The following is a 20967-nucleotide window of genomic DNA, read 5'->3' as shown; positions in this document are numbered from 1 at the left end:
TCCAAGTAGCGTCAGAAAGAGTGAAGCGGCTGGGCCAAAGCCGAAAGGACACTCAGCTGTGGATGTGTCTGGTGGTGGTGAAAAGAAAATCCGATGCTGTAAAGAACAATATTGTTTAGGAACCTGGAATGTCAGATCAATGAATCAAGGTAAGCTGGAGGTGCTCAAACATGAGATGGCAAGACTGAACATCGACATCTTGGGAATCAGCGAACTAAAATGGACAAGCATGGGCGAATTTAATTCAGGTGACCATCATATCTACTACTGTGGGCAAGAATCCCTTAGAAGAAATGGAGTAGCACTCACAGTCAACAAAAGGGTGGGAAAAGCAGTACTGGAGTACAATCTCAAAAACGATAGAATGATCTCAGTACGAATCCAAGGCAAACCATTCAACATCACAGTAATTCAAGTCTATGCCCCAACCACTGATGCTGAAGAAGCTGAGGTTGATCGGTTCTATGAAGACCTACAACACCTTCTAGAACTAACACCAAAAAAAGATGTCCTCTTCATCATAGGGGATTGGAATGCTAAAGTAGGAAGTCAAGAAATCACCAGGATAACAGGCAAGCATGGCCTTGGTGTACAACATGAAGCAGGACAAAGGCTAATAGAGTTTTGCCAAGAGAACACGCTGATCATAGCAAACACTCTTTTCTAACAGCACAAGAGGCGACTCTACACATGGACATCACCAGATGGTCAGTATCGAAATCAGATTGATTATGTACTTTGCAGCCAAAGATGGAGAAGCTCCATACCGTCAGTAAAAACAAGACCTGGAGCTGACTGTGGCTCAGATCATGAGCTTCTTATTGCAAAATTTTGGCTTAAATTGAAGAATGTAGGGAAAACCACTAAACCGTTCAAGTATGACCTAAATCATATCCCTTATGAATACACAGTGGAGGTGATGAATAGATTTAAGGGATTAGACCTGATAGACAGAGTGCCTGAGCAACTATGGACGGAGGTCCGTAACATTGTTCAGGAGGCAGCAAGCAACTCAATCCATCCCAAAGAAAAAGAAATGCAAGAAAGCCAAGTGGCTGTCTGATGAGGCTTTACAATTAGCTGAGGAAAGAAGGGAAGTGAAAAGCAAGGGAGAAAGGGGAAGATATACCCAACTGAATGCAAAGTTCCAGAGAATAGCAAGGAGAGACAAGAAGGCCTTCTTAAATGAACAATGCAAAGAAATTGAGGAAAACAACAGAATGGGAAAGACTAGAGATCTCTTCAAGAAAATTGGAGATCTCAAGGGAACGTTTTGTGCAAAGACGGGCATGATAAAGGACAAAGAAGGCAGGGACCTAACAGAAGCAGATGAGATTAAGAAGAGGTGGAAAGAATACACAAAAGAACTATACAGGAAAGATCTGAATGTCCCTGATAGCCATGATAGTGCGGTCACTGAACTTGAGCCGGACATCCTAGAGGGTGAAGTCAAGTGGGCCTTAGGAAGCATTAGTAACAACAAAGCTAGCGGAGATGACAGTATTCCAGCTGAGCTATTTAAGATCCTAAAAGACGATGCTGTTAAAGTGCTGCACTTAATATGCCAACAAATTTGGAACACTCAACAGTGGCCAGAAGACTGGAAAAGGTCAGTTTACATTCCAATTCCAAAGAAGGGCAATGCCAAAGAATGTTCAAACTACTGCACAATTGCGCTCATTTCACATGCCAGCAAGGTTATGCTCAAAATCCTACAAGCTAGGCTTCAGCAGTATGTGAACCGAGAACTACCGGAAGTACAAGCTGGGTTTCGAAGAGGCAGAGGAACTAGAGATCAAATCGCCAACATTCGCTGGATCATGGAGAAAGTGAGAGAATTCCAGAAAAACATCTATTTCTGCTTCATTGACTATGCTAAAGCCTTTGATTGTGTGGATCACAACAAACCCTGGCAAATTCTGAAAGAGATGGGGGTACCAGACCACCTTTCTGTCTCCTGAGAAACCTGTACGAGGGTCAAGAAGCAAGAGTACGAACCAGACATGGAACAACCGATTGGTTCAAAATTGGGAAAGGAGTACGACAAGGCTGCATATTGTCGCCCTGCTTATTTAATTTATATGCAGAGTACATCATGAGAAAAGCCGGGTTGGATGAATCAGAGGTCGGAATTAAGATTGCTGGGAGAATTATCAACAACCTCAGATACGCAGATGATACCACCCTAATGGCAGAAAGCGAAGAGGATCTCAAGAGCCTCTTGTTGAGGGTGAAAGAGGAGAGTGCAAAAGCTGGTTTGAAACTCAACATTAAAAAAACGAAGATCATGGCATCTGGCCCCATCACTTCCTGGCATATGGAAGGGGACGAAATGGAAGCAGTGACAGATTTTATTTTTTTGGGCTCCAAGATCACTGCAGACGGTGACTGTAGCCATGAAATTAAAAGACGCTTGCTACTTGGGAAGAAAGCTATGGCAAACCTAGACAGCATAGTCAGAAGCAGAGACATCACCTTGCCGACAAAGGTCCGTCTAATCAAAGCTATGGTTTTCCCAGTAGTAACATATGGCTGTGAGAGCTGGACTATAAGGAAGGCTGAGCGCCGAAGAATTGATGCTTTCAAACTGTAGTGCTGGAGAAGACTCTTACGAGTCCCCTGGACTGCAAGGAGGTCAAATCAGTCCATCCTAAAGGAAATCAACCCGGAGTGCTCATTGGAAGGACAGATACTGAAACTGAAGCTCCAATATTTTGGCCACTTAATGCGAAGAGAAAACTCCCTGGAAAAGACCCTGATGCTGGGAAAGACTGAAGGCAAAAGGAGAAGGGGACGGCAGAGGATGAGATGGCTAGATAGCATCACTGATGCAATGAATATGGACTTGAGCATGCTCTGGGAGAGAGTGGAGGACAGGAAGGCCTGGCGTGCTATGGTCCATGGGGTCACGAAGAGTCGGACATGACTGAATGACTGAACAACAAATCACTTACAGTTAGTATACACAGATTATTATGAATAGCACTCCTATGAAATGCAATGAAGCTTTATCAACAATAGATGTTACATTAATACTTTGTGACAAAAGGAACTAAAACTAGAAGGAACAAAAAAGGGTAGTAAGCCTGGAAATGTTCCCTCTGGCTCCCTAAAAGGACAAAGAACTGGAACAATTACTGGCTGTTGAGAACCACAGCAGAGACCTTCCAGTACAGAGAGGAGCAAACAGACAGATACCAAAAGGGCGGGGGGGGGGGGAGAAAAGACTTAGCCACTTTTGCAATAAACTCAGTAATGGTTCACCCTAACTCTACAAAGACTTACTGGCAGCTTACTTCATGATATAGGCAATCTTTCTGATTCTGCAGGTACTTTCCCATATCACCCTATTAGCATTCAGCCTGGACCTGTAGTGTATCCACAAAACTGGTTCAGTGAATCTTCATCCTGGTCCTGCAGGTACTTACCCGTAATGCCCGCATACATTCAGCCTGGTCCTGTAGCTACTTATTATATTGCTCCAGGCCATAATGCCTTATCCTGTGAATACTTATACAGAAACCTAAGAAGTGGTCCTGATCCCACAATGACTGACCATTATGATCCTGTGAGGTACCAAGGATCAATAAAGTTTATAGCTGATATATTTATGTTATCAAATTGTTCTTTTCAGATGAAGGCAGCAGAAAAAGACATGTTCCTCTTGAAGAAGGGAACACCCTTGTGAGAGCAACCTAAAATGAGCTGAATCATTTTCCATTGTTTAGTTACTAGAGGAAACTTTCCCCACAAAATATATATTAATGCACCAAAAGTCTACCCCAAAGATTTCTCCCATTTAACTATGCTGATTTTCAGTCACTCAACATTGTATAGCTATCATTTACATAGAATAGACTATTACAGCATAGCAGTGGATTCAGGCTGGAACCAATGTAGAATATCTGACTGAAAATAGACATTGCCCACTGTTTGGCTGCCATTGTGGAAACCATAGAGTGGGAGGTTCCGATATAATGATATTACCACTTGGCATGGCTCCACCATGAGGAAGGCAATTCACCTTTACTGATCTTTATTAGATATAACTACTTCCCAGACAGTATGGTGTCTCTTGCCTGAGAAACAGGTTATTCAGACTGCTCCTCAGATGTGATTGACTCCTTCCCTGAACTTTGTACTTGCTTGTACCTGATGGGAGAGTAGCAAATTCCATATTAGGCACGATTGGGAAAGGAATAAAAAATAAGACTGCCAGTACTATACTGCACTTTTTCAAATCTATGGTGCGATCACACTTGAAATACTGTGTATAGGTCTGGTCACTGCACCTAAAAGAGGATATTGTAGGGTTGGAAAAAAAAGTGCAGAAAATGTAGGGATGTCAGAGAATTCCGCCACGAATCTTGGTGAGGCTGAATGCCAGTGCATTCGGCCCCCCGAAATCCATGGCGGAATGGCCTGCCACCCCCCCGCCCCCCTGCGGATCCCCCCCGGGACGAGACTTACCTGGGGCGGATGTTCCGGATGGCGGAGGCTCCAGTGGCAGCTGCGGCGGCGGCTGGTCTTCCAACCGGCTGCCACTGCCGCCATTTGCAGTGTGGTTGCTTCTGGTTTGTTTGTTTTTTACATAGATGTGATAGGCTACGTAAAGTCTGGGTTTAAAAAAAAACAAATGCATACGCAAATGGCGGCGGCTATGGCCGCCACATTTACATTCCTTATTTTTGGCCGTCTTAGTCTACGTAAATATTTATGTAGACTAAGACGGTGAAAATAAAGGGGAATGCAAATAGCACCCACTACGCTATTTGCATTCTCCCTTATTTTCGCCATCTTAGTCTACGTAAATATTTACATAGACTAAGATGGCCAAAAATAAGGAACGCAAATGGCGGTGGCCGTAGCCGCCGCCATTTGCGTAAGCTTTTTTTTTTTAAACCCAGACGTGATAGGCTATGTAAGTCTTTACGTAGCCTATCATGGCTGAATACAGGGACGCAAACAGTGGCAGCTACAGCAGCCGCCATTTGTGTCCCTGCTAGCCAGAGGCTGGATGTCCGGCTGCTGTCGGAGCCGGCCGGTGGCTCTGTGGAATCCCCGCGGAGCGGAGCCGGCTGTCGAGGATTCCTGGGGGGAGGGATGGAGCGCCTCCCCCCCCGTTGAGGATTCCAGGGGGAGGGACGGAGCGCCTCCCCCCCCAGTGGATGCCCCGACCAGAACAGGTAAGTGATTTGTACATCCCTAAGAAAATGGTGTGGAGAAAGTGGATAGGGAGACATTTTTCTCCATAATACTAGAATTCGGGGTCATTGCATGAGGCTGATTGGTGGGGCATTCAGGGCAGATTAAAGGAAGTACTTTTTCCACACAGTATATAGTTAAACTAAGGGATTTGCTACCACAGTGATGGTCACCAATTTGGATTGCTTTAAAAGGGGATTGGACAAATTGATGGATGATAAGGCTATCAATGGCTACTAGTCCTGATAGCTACATGCTACCTCCACTATAACAAGCAATGTGCCTCCGTACACCAGTTGCTGGGAACACGGCTTGGAGGGTGCTGTTGCATTCATGTCCTGCTTGTGGTTTTCTCAGGCAGCTGGTTGGCCACTGTATGAACTGATTGCTGGACTAGATGGACCTTTGATCTGATCCAGCACAGCTCTTCTTATGTCATGTCATGCTGGGAGTTCCCACATGCACACTGGTACACTTTCTGTTTGTGCCACTGTTCCCCATCTCCTTCATAAAGATCATGCCTGGTGACTTCATGCTCCAGATGGAATCAGGTCATCAGTATCTTGGCTTATTTATTTATGTAGCCCACCTTTCTACCCCAAAATGGCACTCAAGGTGGCTTACTGTGGACCTAGTCTTTATGTCTCATCCTCAGAACAAACTTGTCAGCTACTGACTTCTAGGGGTGGGTGGATCGCTTACCTGGCTCCGTTCTGGGGATCCGCTGTGGGGGGGAGGCGATCCGTCCCTCCCCCCGGAATCCTCCCCGGCCAGCTCCACTCCATGGCGAGTCCGCGGAGCTGCCGGCCAGGGCTGCCCGCAGCCGGACCTCTGTCCACTGCTGGGCTGTGGCCGCAAATGGCGGCTGCCGTAGCGGCCGCCATTTGCGTCCCTGTGTTGCCATGATAGGTTATGTATATATTTATGTAGACTATCATGGCAAAGAGCAGGGACGCAAATGGCGGCCGCAACGCCATTTGCATCCCTGCCCTTTGCCGTGATAGGCTACATAAATATATACATAACCTATCACGGCAACGCGGGGACGCAAATGGTGTAGTGGCCGCCATTTGCGTTCCTGCATTAGCTGTGATAGGCTACGTATATATTTACGTACCCTATCACGAAAAGAGCAGGGACACAAATGGTGTCGCGGACTCTATTTGCGTCCCTGCTCTTTGCCGTGATAGGCTATGTAAATACTTACATAGCCTATCATGGCTAACGGAGCAAGGGTAATGGCGGCCGCAGACTGGGGCCTCCATTTGCACCCGTGGATGGAGGACAAAAGGTAGGTTCCGTCCCGGGGAGGTTTCGCAGGGTGGTGGTGGGGATTGTTCCGTTCCGCTACAGACTCTGGGGGGCTGGCTTCTAAAGAATCCAGCCTCACTGGAGTCCGTGGCGGAATTCTCTGCCATCCCTACTGACTTCCCATCCTAATGCCATTATTTGTTCCCTCAGACACTGGTAACAATCCTGTGACCACTTATGGAAGTAAGTCATAGGCAGAGGCTGTTGGTGGCCCAACTTGTGATAACTGTCTCACCAACAGAGAGTGCTCAGTGCAAAATTCCCAATGACAATTAACGTCCCACAGCTAGGAGATGATAATAAATAGACTGCAGCATTCTCCCCCTGGGGAAATCTGACAAGACCCCTCTCACTACATGTTTAAACATGCTTCAAAAACACTTTTATTAAGGAGGGGCTTTTATGGTTAGCTTTAATGTGGATGGGCTCACATGATATTTAAAGAGACTTTATGTTGTTATATTTTTGTTTTTCCCGATCATATGATTTTATTTATTGCTTCTGAATTTTATAAGCCGCCTTATAAAGAGTAATCCTAAAATGTAGGGTATATAACCACAGCAACAATTAAACTTCATCATCACCAGAAGTCAAACACTTATATGCAAACCGTAATTGATCTCTAGTTCTCCTTGGTACCACCTAACCCATTAAACTGACCTTCAAGTAAAGGCCAGTGACAGATCTTTAGTGCTAGCTGTCTTCATTAGAAGGTAACATCATTGTTAGATTGTGTCAGAATATCCTCTCTGAATAGTCTGAACTGAAAGTAAAGGTGACTGCAGACTGAACCAAGCAATACATATTATTTCAAAAAGCCCTGCAAAATCCCAGACATCTTCATTATGCATTTTGTCCTTGGGCGTCTATTAACAGCTTGAGTCTGCCCCTTCCTTCTAGCCCATCTTTACAATCAGTGAGTACTGATCTTTCCAATGACTCCATCTGACTTGTTATAATCTGAAGTACAATTAGTAGCAGCATATAATGATTAAATACATTTTGTTTTGAGTTCATTTATTGTTAGACATAATTCCCCCAACTGCCAAGAATTTCCAGTCTAGTACCAATACCATAACAAGAAGAAAGGCAGTTTCCATTGTAATCCTTAAATAACTGCATCTGATTTCCTGATTATTTAGACTAAAAGTAACTCAAATCAATAATTCCATTCTGTGCTGCAGCCTGTAACAAGATGAAAAGCCTCAACCTTGTGGTCAGCTGTTGAACAGAAATATTCTCTGGCTTAGTTGTGGTTTGGCAAATTGTCTCTCAGTCTCAACAGTCCATCCTCTTTGAAGCATACAACCTATTCCAATTTACTGTTAACAAGTGTTCAGGCCTATAATCTTCAGTAATATGCGTAACATAAACATAGTTTTTTTAAACAAACACACACACAACCAAATCTATATTGCATGGGACTCATTTCCCAATGTAATTGGGCAGAACACAATTCCACTGTCTAAAATTAAATACAGTAAAAACCGATTAATATAATGAGGTTTAGTGACAGTAAGGTCCAGGACTAGAGATGCACACTAAAAAGGATGCTGCAGCTGGTGCAGAATGTGGCAGGCAGGATGCTGAGTGGGGCACCTGGCCATGCACATATTACACCAGAGTTGAAGCAATTACATTGGCTACCGATTAGCTGCCAAGCTAAGTTCATGGTCTTGCTTGCCTTCCCTGATATAGACCTGTGTGATCATTAAGATAGTCAGAGGAGGTCTTATTGGCTATATCACAACCTGCAGATTACTGTCTGGCAGCAACCTGGAAACAGGCCTTCTCTGGGGTAGCATCCACCTTATGGAATCCCCCCCCCCCAGGTATTCTGGTTGCACCAACTGTGACATGTTTCAGGCACCAGTTAAAGATCCATCCCTTTATCCAGGCCTTCCAGATTGATAGTGTAGCCCAGTTTGTTTGTTAATTGGGGTGTTTTTTGAGTATTTGGTTTTAATGTTTTTATATGTGTGTGTGTATGTATGTATGCGTGCATGCGTGTATGTATGCGTGCACACACACACATATATATACACACATGTGTGTATATATATATATATATATATATATGTATGTATGTATATATAAAACCAAAAACCTACAGTTTTCAACCAAGTACCCCAAAAGAAGGAAATTGTGAGCTAAGGCTCACAAGCCTTACACCACATCTTCCCTAAGGAGGCAGAAAGTGCAGGAGATAGATAGATAGATAGATAGATAGATAGATAGATAGATAGATAGATAGATACACACACACATACACACACACACACACACAGACACAGTATATAATATTTGCTTTGTAAACTACTTAGATATATATTTCTAGATATGGTAAGTGGTATATACATCTATTAAACAAACAAATACATATATTTGGGTTTGATGACATATGAAGTAACCTGCCAGCTCTTTATGGTTTGGACATATACAAAGTATGATGGGCAACTAATTAAAGAATTATTGGTTAAGTAGCCATCTGCTTTCAATCTGGTCAGTCAATGAATTACTGTTATATGCAAGATATGGAGACCCTCTGTCATTCCTCATGGGTGAAAAAGTATCTGGGTGTATGCATGTAATTTTCAGCTGAAATGATCCATAGTGGAAATAGATGAGTGGCCTTTCTCTGCATGTTTGTCTTCTGCTCAGACACAACCTCACCCAGCTTATTGTGGTTTTAAGAAGTGCAAAGGAAAGAATAAAGGAACTCCACATAGTAGCGTTTAAACCAGAGACAAAGCTGGATCGCTTTTTGAGCAGATTTTGTTATTGACTTTTATATTTACTTGCAATATAGCTTTCTTTCATCATCAGCTGCTTTATTAAAAGAGGCCTATTGGGTTTGTCTACAAAGGCCTTTGTAAAAATGTCACACTGTGATGAATTATTAGGGCTATTTTGGTTTGACTTTGTGACATTCCATTTCTTCCTCTGCTCACTGTCTTCAGTGCTGAGTATGCTACTATAATAAATTAAAGGAATGACCTTTTTTGTCCTCGTTTTCCTTTATTTCAATTTTCCCAGACAGTACGTTCACATGTACAAAGTTATAGACCTTACCAAATGACAGAAATTTAACAAGCTCTTTTAAAGAACAAAAATAATTACGAAATATTATGGTCCTGGTTTTGCTGACATCGTGAGCCAATAATCAAATGTATGCCCCCTGCTTGTTCTATATAGTCAAATGTCCATTAAATGATTTTCTCACTTAAGTTACCTAAACAAGCTATTGCTCCTATAAAAATTATTGGAGGCACTTTGTATATAGTTAAAGTAGCAAGTAAGTAGCTCATGTTTATAGAATACTTTCCCATGGGCCATTTGCAGTGGCCCAGAATCCATAACTGCTGCCCATTTGAATTATTTGGAAAACATTTCACTACATCAGTTCTACTAAACACAGTTATGCTTCTTACATTAAGATTTCAAGACTTGTTTCCATAGTGATGACTCCTAGAAGAACATTCTAACTCCACCTTTTATTACTCCCAACTGAGGTAGGACAAAAAAATCACATCTTGAGGAATATATACATTGGGCAAGATATACAGTGGGTAGAGTTAGATGCGGAGGACCCAGGTTCAAGTCACAAAGCTCATTGGGGTGGTTTTAGCCAATCTTATCTTATAGGGCTGCTTTGATCATAGATGAGATAAGAATGGGAAAACACTCACTTTCAAGTTCTTTAATGGAGGGAGAAATCCTATGGCTGCGAGACAGTGGCTAGACAGCCATAGGATATGCTGTTTTCCAGGAACTGACCTCTCCCCACTTCCGCACTGCCTCGGAGGCAGCGCGGAAGAGCCCTGTCCTCTGCGCTCGCAAGAGGAGTGCAGAACGGCTGGAACGTGGCGTGGCTGGGAGTGTTCCGGGGCAGGGAGAGCATAACTGCCTGTATGACACATCCTACATGTCGTACAGCAGCCTCCTTCCCTGCTCCATCCTCCCGTGGCTACACAGCCACCATCAGCTGTCTAGCTGAAAAGGCAAGGCAGGAGAAGTGCGGAGGGAATGCTCCCCTCTGTGCTTCTCCTGCCCTGCTTTGGGTTCTGAGTTTGGAGGTGGTCTGAGTTTGGAGGTGGCTGCCTATCTAGATAGGATTGCTCCCTTAGCCTTTTAAATTATGTAGTAATAGTTATATACCCCTTAAGATAATAAAATATCTAAGCGGTTCATATATAAATATTAAGAAACATATTTAAACAACTATTAAAAACCATTTCAACTGCAGTAACAATACAAATCACATTTAAAATTCACTATTAGAAACAAATCCAACAATAACATTAATACAAGGAACAGTAAGATGGAGCCCCTTATGATTAATTGCAATTAATGGCAAGCCAGAGAAAGCCTGGTGAACAGCTGCATTTCCAAGAGGCATTTGAAACATACCACCTTTCCTGTCTCCCAAACTGCATGGCTGGGGGTTTTCTGGTGGGTAGGCACCACCGCCAAGAAGGCCTGCTGTTGAGATATTACATGGCGACAATCTGTTGGTTGTGGAATGACCAGCGAAGCCTCCTCTGAAGTTCCTAAAGGTCGGTTGGGTACAGGGGAAGGCAGTCTGCTAGATATCCTGCTCCCGAGTTGTTTCTATGTCAACAACATAACCTTGAACATGTCTCAGTAACTAAATTCTGTAACACAGCAATCCTACGGCCCCTAGATAGCATCTGGGGTGCCATTGTTGTTGTTCAGTCATTAAGTCGTGTCCACCTCTTCGTGACCTCATGGACCATAGCACGCCAGGCCTTCCTGTCCTCCGCTCTCTCCCGGAGTGTGCTCAAGTTCATATTCATTGCATCGGTGATGCTAACTAGCCATCTCATCCTCTGCCTTCCCCTTCTCCTTTTGTCTTCAATCTTTCCCAGCATTAGGGTCTTTTCCAGTGACTGTTCTCTTCGCATTAGGTGGCCAGAATATTTGAGCTTCAGCTTCAGTATCTGTCCTTCCAATGAACAGTCAGGGTCTAGGGTGCCATAGGATGCTACAAATCTCCTTCTCCAGGGACAGAGACAGAAGCCCAGCTTCAGAGGAGGAGATCCATTCGTGGATCTCACCCCTGCTTCCCAAGCCCTTACCAGCTGCCACAGAAAGTTCTGTGGTGGCTCCGACGTTGGGAATAGGGTGGAGAGGGAGGAAGGGGGACATGCCAGTAGGCGGGTGTGTGTGTGTCAGGAGCGCCCTAGCTGCCTCTTGTAGTCCCCACCAATAGCCAACTCAGGACACAGACGACAAGGATTCTTTCTGAGACTTTATTCCTTTATTACTTTATGACTCTTTCAGATACTAATCACTAGCAACAAAGCAAGGAACAGCACTGGGGAAAGATAACAGAGTAGCCTAACCTCCAGGTAAGACAGTTAGCCCCCGTTTGAAGGAGAAGAACGGGAAGACCATGAACTTATGGGCTAGGGAGAGATCCTCCCTTTTTCCCTTGGGTCCTTGGGACGCGACCGTTGTTTGAGTGCCAAACGAACGGTACACCTCCTTTCCGTGCCCTCCATCTGTCGTCGCTCCCTGCGTCTGCGTCGAGCATCCAGCAAGCCCCCCTCCACCGCTCTCTCGCTGCCAGGGTCACTATCTCTCCCAGGAATGCTGGCAGGAGGAATCTCTGCCTGCTGCTGTGCTTGTGAGAGTTGAGCGAGCTCCTCTCCCATGGATTGCTGTTCCTTCTCAGAATCAGAACTGCTCTGGGACTGTATTGGCTCAGTTTCCACCCTGAGGGGAGAGACGGAGGATCCAGCAGATCCAAAGGTCTCCCAGGCCCTGGCAGTCTCCCAGGCCCTGGTCACCAGTGGTGGTGACCTGGAAGGTGTGTCCAATGTTTGTTTTCTTGCCTGAGAACAACATGGCCTACACCTGCAACAAGTGCAAGTTGATCACGCTGCTGGGGGAAAAAGTAAGTGGACTGGAGCGGCGACTGTCGACCCTCCGGGGAATAAGAGAACACGAAGAGTTCTTGGACAGAATGGGGGAACTACAGCAGCAAAGGGAAGACCAGACGCTTGAAGAGCAACAGCAAGATAGGCAGAAGTAGGAAATGCCGAGGTGAAGAAAAATGGAGTAGAGGATACTCCTTGGAAAAGGGTAGGGATGTTAGAGAATTCCACCACGGATCCCAGGGGGGCCGAATTCCAGTGAATTCGGCCCCCCGGAATCCGTGGCGGAATGGAGCAACCCGCCCCACCACCCCGCGAAAGCCCCCCCGGAACAGAGCCTACCTGGCGGTGGCTCCCGCTGTAGCTTTGGCTCTGGCGGTGGCTCCAGCGGTGGCGGCTCCAGCCGCTGCTGGGATGCTGCGGATGCAAATGCCATCCTGAGTAGGATGTAAATATTTACGTAAATATTTACGTAGCCTATCACGGAGAAAACGGGAATGCAAATGGTGTAGGGGACACCATTTGTGTCCCCGCTTTAGCCGTGATAGGCTATGTAAATATTTACGTAGCCTATCATGGGCTACCATAGGGAGGCAAATGGTGTCCCCTACTCAGGATGCCATTTGCATCTGCAACAGCCCGGCAGCGGCTGGAGGCCCTGCTGCGGGTTGGCCTGGCCGGCGGCTCTGCGGCCTGGCTGCGAAGCGGAGCTGGCCAGGCAGGATTCTGGGGGGGAGGAACAGATCACCTCCCCCCCGTTGAGGATTTTGGGGAGAGGGAGAGAGCACCTCCCCCCCACCGCAGACGTCCCTGGACAAAACCAGGTAAGTGTTTCGTACATCCCTAGAAAAGGGTGACAGTTAGGAGAAGAAGAACTACACGCCACTCTGCACCAGTGGAAGCAGGGGAGCTGTGGAACCTATTCCAGGTACTTGTGGATGAGACTGGAGGACAGCCTGCAGAGGAAGAACCACAGGGGAACCTACATGAGAGTGAGCAAGAGGCTGAAGGTCAGTCAAACAGAGGCGATGAAACCCAGGCCTACTACAACAAGAAGAGAAGAGCGGTAGTAGTGGGAGACTCCTTGCTGCGTGGGATCGAGACCCAAGTATGTCGCAAAGACCCGTGGACTTGCCAGGTATGTTGTCTCCCGGGAGGATGGATTAGAGACGTGACTGAAAGGTTGCCTGCACTCATAAAGCCCACTGACAGGTATCCCTTTCTTCTCATCCATGTGGGAACAAACGATACCGCCAAGCGGGGATACGAAGAAATCACTTCAGACTTTGAAGCTTTGGGGAGGAAACTCAAGAACTTTGGGGCCCAGATAGTTTTCTCATCCATACTTCCAGTAGTTAGAAGAGGGATAGAAAGGGGAAAAAAATACTCCGGGTGAATGACTGGCTACAAAGGTGGTGCTGACGAGAGAGATTTGGATTCTGGACCACGGGCTATACTCCCTGGAAGATGGGCTGTTGGCAAGGAATGGGTTGCACCTCACAAAGGATGGGAAGAATGTGTTTGGCCACAGCATGAAGAACTTCATCAGGAGGGCTTTAAACTGAATCCTACGGGGAAGGGAGACATAAAGTTGGGGGTAACAATGGACGTAGGCTCATGCACTGCAATGGAGAGAACAGCTCTAATAGCGCCCAATAATAGTCTTCAGACACATGTAGGAAGAAAGCCAGACTATGAAGCACATGGTCTTCGATGTCTGTATACTAAGGCCCAGAGTATGGGAAACAAACAGAACAAACTTGAACTCTTAATACAAGAGGGAAATTATGACTTGATGGGTAAAACTGAGACTTGGTGGGATGACTCTCATGACTGGAATACAGCAACTGAAGGATATAACTTGTTCAAAAACAACATGAGGAACAGAAAGGGAGGCGGGGTTGCATTGTATGTGAAAAATACATATCTCTGCACAGAAATACAGGAGGATGAGCTTGGTAGCCCCATCGAGAGCATCTGGATCAAAATAAATGGAGCAAAGAATAAAAGGAACCTGATGGTCGGAGTCTACTACCGGCCACCCAATCAAGGAGAAGATGAGGATGAAACTTTCGAAAAGCAAATAGCCAGTGTTTCAAGGAAGCATGATGTAGTAGTAATGGGGGACTTCAATTTCCCCAGTATTTGTTGGGAGACAAATTCTGCAAAACATGGCCCCTCCAGGAAATTCCTGATTTGTGTGGCGGATAACTTCCTCCTACAGAAAGTAGAGGAAGGAACTAGAGGATCGGCTATCCTTGACTTGATCCTAACCAACAGAGATGACTTAGTGGATAAAGTAGCAGTTACAGGAACTCTGGGGGAAAGCGACCATGTTGTACTTGAGTTCATGGTTCTAAGGGAAGCAAAAGCCGAGTGTAGTCAAACGCATACCCTGGATTTTAGGAAAGCTGATTTTAATAAACTCAGAACAATGATCAGTAAGGTCCCATGGCAAGCGACACTAATGAGAAAAGGAGTCCAAGATGGGTGGGAACTTTTAAAAAAGGAAATGCTCAAGGCACAATTACGAACAATTCCAACAAGAAGAAAAGGTGGAAGACAACAGAAGAAGCCAATCTGGCTTCACAAAAAGCTTAGAGATGACCTGAAAACAAAAAAGGACACATATAGGAAGTGGAAAGTAGGCCAAGTAACAAAGGAAGAGTATAGGCAGGTAGCACAGAATTGCAGGGATGGCGTCAGGAAGGCTAAAGCTGAGAATGAGCTGAGGTTAGCGAGGGATGCTAAAAACAACAAAAAGGCTTTCTTCAGCTACGTGCATAGTAAAAGGCAGAGGAAAGAAATGGCTGTTCAGCTATTAAATAAGGATGGCAAAATGATTACAGATGACAAAGAAAAGGCAGAGGTGCTCAATTCCTACTTTGGCTCAGTCTTCTCCCAAAAGAGGGTCTATGACCCCCCCTGGCAAAGGTGAAGTACAGGCTGAAGGGGCAGGATTGCAGCTTGAGATCGATAGAAATATGGTCAAGGAACACCTAATTCCTTTGAGTTCAAATCTCCAGGGCCAGATGAACTGCACCCTAGAGTAATAAAGGAACTGGCAGAAGAACTCTCAGAACCGCTGTCTATTCTCTTTGAGAAATCATGGAGGACGGGGGAAGTGCCAGATGACTGGAGGAGGGCTAATGTTGTCCTTGTCTTCAAAAAGGGTAAAAAAGAGGAACCTGGGAACTACAGACCTGTCAGTCTGACATCAATCCCTGGGAAAATTCTGGAGCAGATGATAAAGCAATCCATCTGGAAGCACCTTGAAAACAATGCCGTGATTACTCGAAGCCAACATGGATTTGTCAAAAACAAGTCCTGCCAGACAAATCTGATCTCATTTTTTTGATCAAATCACCTCCCTTGTGGACTGTGGGAATGCTGTAGACATAATATACGTCGACTTCATCAAAGCTTTCGACAAAGTGCCCCATGATCTCCTGATGAGCAAACTAGCTCAAAGTGGGCTAGATGAAACAACGATCCGGTGGATCCACAGTTGGCTACAGGATTGGACTCAAAGAGTGCTTATCAATGGGACCTTCTCAAACTGGGGAGAGGTAACGAGTGGGGTACCGCAGGGCTCAGTCCTGGGCCCAGTGCTCTTCAACATTTTTATTAATGACTTGGAGGAGGAGGTGCAGGAAATGCTGATCAAATTTGCAGATGACACAAAACTGGGTGGGATAGCTAATACCTTGGAAGACAGAAACAAAATTCAAAGGGATCTTGATAGACTGGAGTGCTGGGCAGAAAACAACAGAATGACATTTAATAGGGATAAATGCCAAGTTCTGCACCTAGGAAAAAGAAACCAAATGCACAATTACAAGATGGGGGATATGTGGCTCAACAACACTACAAGCAGGAAGGATCTTGGAACTGTTGTAGATCACAAGCTGAATATGAGCCAACAATGTGATGTGGCTGCAAAAAAGGCAAATGCTCTTTTGGGCTGCATTAATAAAAGCATAGCTTCCAAATCCCAGGAGGTACTAGTTCCCCTCTACTCAGCACTGGTTAGGCCTCATCTGGACTACTGTGTCCAGTTCTGGGCACCACACTTTAAGAAGGATGCAGACAGGCTGGAGAGGGTTCAGAGGAGGGCAACAAAGATGATCAGGGGACTGGAAACAAAGCCCTATGAAGAGAGACTGAAAGAACTGGGTATGTTTAGCCTTGAGAAGAGAAGACTGAGGGGAGATATGATAGCGCTCTTCAAGTACTTGAAAGGTTGTCACAGAGAGGAAGGCCAGGATCTCTTCTCCATCATCCCAGAGTGCAGGACACGGAATAATGGGCTGAAGTTACAGGAAGCCAGATTCCGGCTGAACATCAGGAAAATCTTCGACAATGGAACCAATTACCTGGGGAGGTGGTGGGCTCTCCCACACTGGAGGCGTTCAAGACGAGGCTGGACAGCCACCTGTCAGGGATGCTCTGACTTGGATTCCTGCATTGAGCAGGGGGTTGGACTCAATGGCCTTGTAGGCCCCTTCCAACCCTACTATTCTATAATTCTATGATTCCCATGGTGATAATTATGCAGATGCTAGCACTGCATCTCTTAGGAAAATTTGCCAACCCAAAGAAATGTATCTAGAACTTCTGATGCACTGCACAGATCAACCTTCCCGAACCTGGTGCTAGTGCTGTGCCAAAAATTTCTGCCACGTATTTTTTGACCATGATAGAAATGAAAATGCTTTCGAAAAGGATTTCAAAGGAGAAGAAATTTCAGAGAAATCCTCATGGTTGGGTTCAGGGTTCTTGTGCTTACTTTACTAATGAGCTGGCTGAGAAATGTCCTGTCTTTGTACAATCATCTCTCTGAAGCCTGTAGCCTCCTTGGCTGCCTGCACTTCCCCCCCCCAGGGTATGAGATAATTCCTCCCATAGGGCTTTTTCAGATCAGGAAGTGCAGGCAGCCTGGGAGGCTAGAGAACAATGGACGGATGTGTAATAAAAAGTAAACTGCGCAAACAGTACCATTGGCCACCTCAGTGATGGGTAAGGTCAAAAACACCATCAAAAGAAATGCAGAATAAATTAAAGAACACCCTGAGAATGAGGCAGGAAAATGGAAGCCCCTTTCATGGGAGAAGAAAACTTTCAGGAAATTGGGAGTCAGTACAGTACTAGCTTAGCCTCTTCCTGGGAGCTGAACATAACACTGCCCACCCACCCACCAGTTACAAGGCTTGCGGGGATGAAGTGGTATTATCAGCAGCTGCATTGGAGACAGGATGTATCCACAATCACCCCTCATAAATGTAATATTTGGAAGACTCTGGGGAAAGTGCTGGATCCTGAAAAACGATGACTAGAGCTGAGACAAAATTTCTCAGAAGACATTTTTCTCAGAAAAGTCCTGTGATTGTTCTTTTCTTGCCCCCTAGAAATAAAAGGCAGATTTGAAGATTGTTCTCCAGATTTTCTTCACCATTTTGTGTGTGTGACGCCTACATTCCCTCCCCCCACCACACCCACATGCCCTGGAATGATGCTAGGTATGGGGTACTATGGAGGCTGCAAAATGGGGGACAGGCTGCCAATACAGTTGATGCTGTTCCCACTTGCAAAAACCTTTAGGAAAAAAATGAAAGAAGCTGTGCTACAACAACCCTTGCCAATAGTGAGCCCACCTGTGAGAAATTGTTGGAAAATTTCTCCTCCCCCTGGAGAAAGTTGGTGAAATTGTCTCCCCAATTTCTCTGTCCACAAATAGGGTGGAGAAGTCTGAGAGGCCATTTGTGCACAGCTCTACCTGGTGCCCTCCAGATGTTTTAGTCTACGACTCCCAGCATTTATTTATGTCTTTGTTACATTTATATCCTGCCTTTTCCCTAAGGAGCCCAAGGCTGTGTTCATGATCCTCGTCCTCTCCATTTTATCCACACAACAACCCTGTGAGGTAGGTTAGGCTGAGAATCATTGACTCTCCCAAGTCACCCAGTGAGCTTCGTGGCTAAGTGAGGAATAGAAGCCGGGTCTCCTAAGTCACCATCCAACATTCTAACTACTACACCACACTGGCATTCCTGGTTATTGGCCATGCTGGCAGGGGCTGAAGGAAGTTGAAGTCCAAAACATCTGGAGGGCACCAGGTTGGGGAAGATTGGCATAGACAATGCCCTATTCAGAAAGGGTTATATTTGTATCACACGTACAATGTCTGTTCGCTTAACTGTACTGTGTGTGTGTGTGGGGGGGGTTCCCCTGAAATAGTCTTCCAACTTTGGTATAGCTTTGTTTGAACATATAAATGCGATTCTCCTACAACTCTTTATGCAGCGTGTCCTTTTATAGAAAAAGTAATTACTTTAATTTTCCTAACACTCACAATATCATCGTGACCTATGCTCCCAAGAGGTGCCTAAAAATTCTCCTTTTATTTTGGAAAGATTACATGTAGCATTATCTGCCCAGCTAAAATTGAGTATATAAATGTGTCCAAGGAAGCACAGTACAGGTAATAGCTTAATAATCTCCCTATCTAGGTATTAACTGCTAAAGGTTTCAGCAGAGAAACTAATAAAAGCATAAACCTTTTCAAAACAATGCATCCTTTTGCCCCATTGGGTCACACCAATCAGAAAAGGGGTCCTTAGAGCATATAAATGGGTTTGACTGCAGTTATATCAGTCCCGTCAGGTTGATTTGCAACAGCTACTCTATTACATTTTATCTGTAGAACTATTTTTCACACCCAAACCCCAGCCCTAAACCACTTCAGATGGATTGCTCAGATTTAAGTTCTCTCAGCCAGGACCATCTCAGGACCAGAACAAGACATTCTGCTGCCTGAGGCGAAGAACAAGATGGTGCCCCCTCCCATTCCATGTACAAAAAGCCAATTGGACTGACAGATGAATCTGTATTCATCATTGATGATGGGACAGTGTCTTCCACTGTGCCTCAAAGTGGAAAGATAACTTATGGGATGCAGAGCAGACCTTGCTGCCACCTCCCAGCATCTGCCGCCTGAGGCAACTGCCTCACTCTGTCTAATGGTAGGGGTAGCCCTTAGGCCGCTAGAGATGCTGGTGAAGTTCTCCCAAGCCAGGACTGGAAATGAACCAGGGGGTTGTTAAAGCATGTCTCAAAGGAGAGCAGTGCTTCAGAAGTCCCCAATTCTTCTCTCTCTTGGATTAAATCCGAGGTTGCTCCATCAATTGGACAAAAGTAAGAAGCTACAGGTCTAAACCCAATAGTGGTGGGAGTAAGAGTCTGCAGGGGCAAAAATAGTGGGGAGTGAAAGAAGAGGAAATCCCATGTCACATGAAGGCCCTGTGGGGATGGGTTCTCTACCATCCTTGGTTTTGGCCCTGCAGTACCTTAATCATATCACATTCAATGTACATCATTAAGACAGATGTGAATCACCTATTGGCCTTCCAGATGCTGTTTAATTCCAACTGCCATCAACTTCAGCCACAATGACCAATGGTCAGGGATGATGGGAGTTGTGGTTTGACAGCTTCTAGAGAGGCACAGGTTCCACACCCCTATATCAGGGGGAGATAGGCCATTTTTTTAGGCCATGGGTTGGCTTGGGAAAATGATCAAGATCTTCCAGAAACATTTCTAATGATCTCAAATAATGTTTGAGTTAATTCCAGGTGAGCGTGGGAGAGTTTGTCCATCCCTACTGGCACTGTGTTTCTGAACATTTGCCCCATACTTGCATTTTTTTCTGCTGATAATGCCAAAATAACGCCATTGCTGTGCCATCGCAACACCATATTTTGGGGAGCGCTGGTATACCTCATCCTGGCCGTGTCTGATGTAAAACAGTGATGGGGGATGGGTTCCCATTTGAGTACAGCTAGCCAGTGCCAGAAGCGTTTGTCATTCAGTTCTGTGTGCTGTACATTGCCTGCCATCTGACATCAAACTGATTTAATCCATAGATGTAAGAGTCAGTCCCCTGGGCCCTTTCATCTTTGGGACAGGGGTATCAAACCTCCACACCCACAGGTGCCCAGCGGCCATGGCCATACATTTCCACAAAAAGACCTATTCCATTTAAGTTAGCCACCAAGCCTGAGATATGGAGCATACGCAGCGTGCTGCCATGTATGTGGACGAGGTCGCTGCTTTTTTCCTTCTGGCAGCAGCCTCCCCATTAAACATGTTGTGCCATTCCAGAGAGCCCCCTTGCCTCCGGGGGAGTTCCAGGAGAGTGACCAGAAGGAGAGAGCTGAAAAGCTCCCCTGCACACACAGATGTTGAAACATAGGATGACTATGTGCCCTCTTTTACAGAGGACAGTCCTCTATTTTGAAGGCATCCTGTCTTCAAATTGCTGCCCAGTCCAAGTCCGATTTAAAGAAAAAGAACCACCAGAAGGACGAGCCGAGGCTTGAAGCTGCCCATCGACAGCACTTGGACAGCAGACTGAACAAGGTCATAGTCACAGTTTTGCACACTATGGTGAAATGCACTGAACTTCCATTTAAATTACAATAATAATTTCTACATTTGCATCTATACATAGACATCAACACATGCGGATTGCATGCAAATCAGGCTTTGAGGG

The sequence above is a fragment of the Heloderma suspectum genome, chromosome 1, assembly GCF_057233095.1.
Source record: "Heloderma suspectum isolate Gila_16-S chromosome 1, 16-S_ref, whole genome shotgun sequence".
In the NCBI taxonomy this organism is placed as follows: Eukaryota; Metazoa; Chordata; class Lepidosauria; order Squamata; family Helodermatidae; genus Heloderma; species Heloderma suspectum.
Note: the sequence above shows the minus strand (reverse complement) of the source record.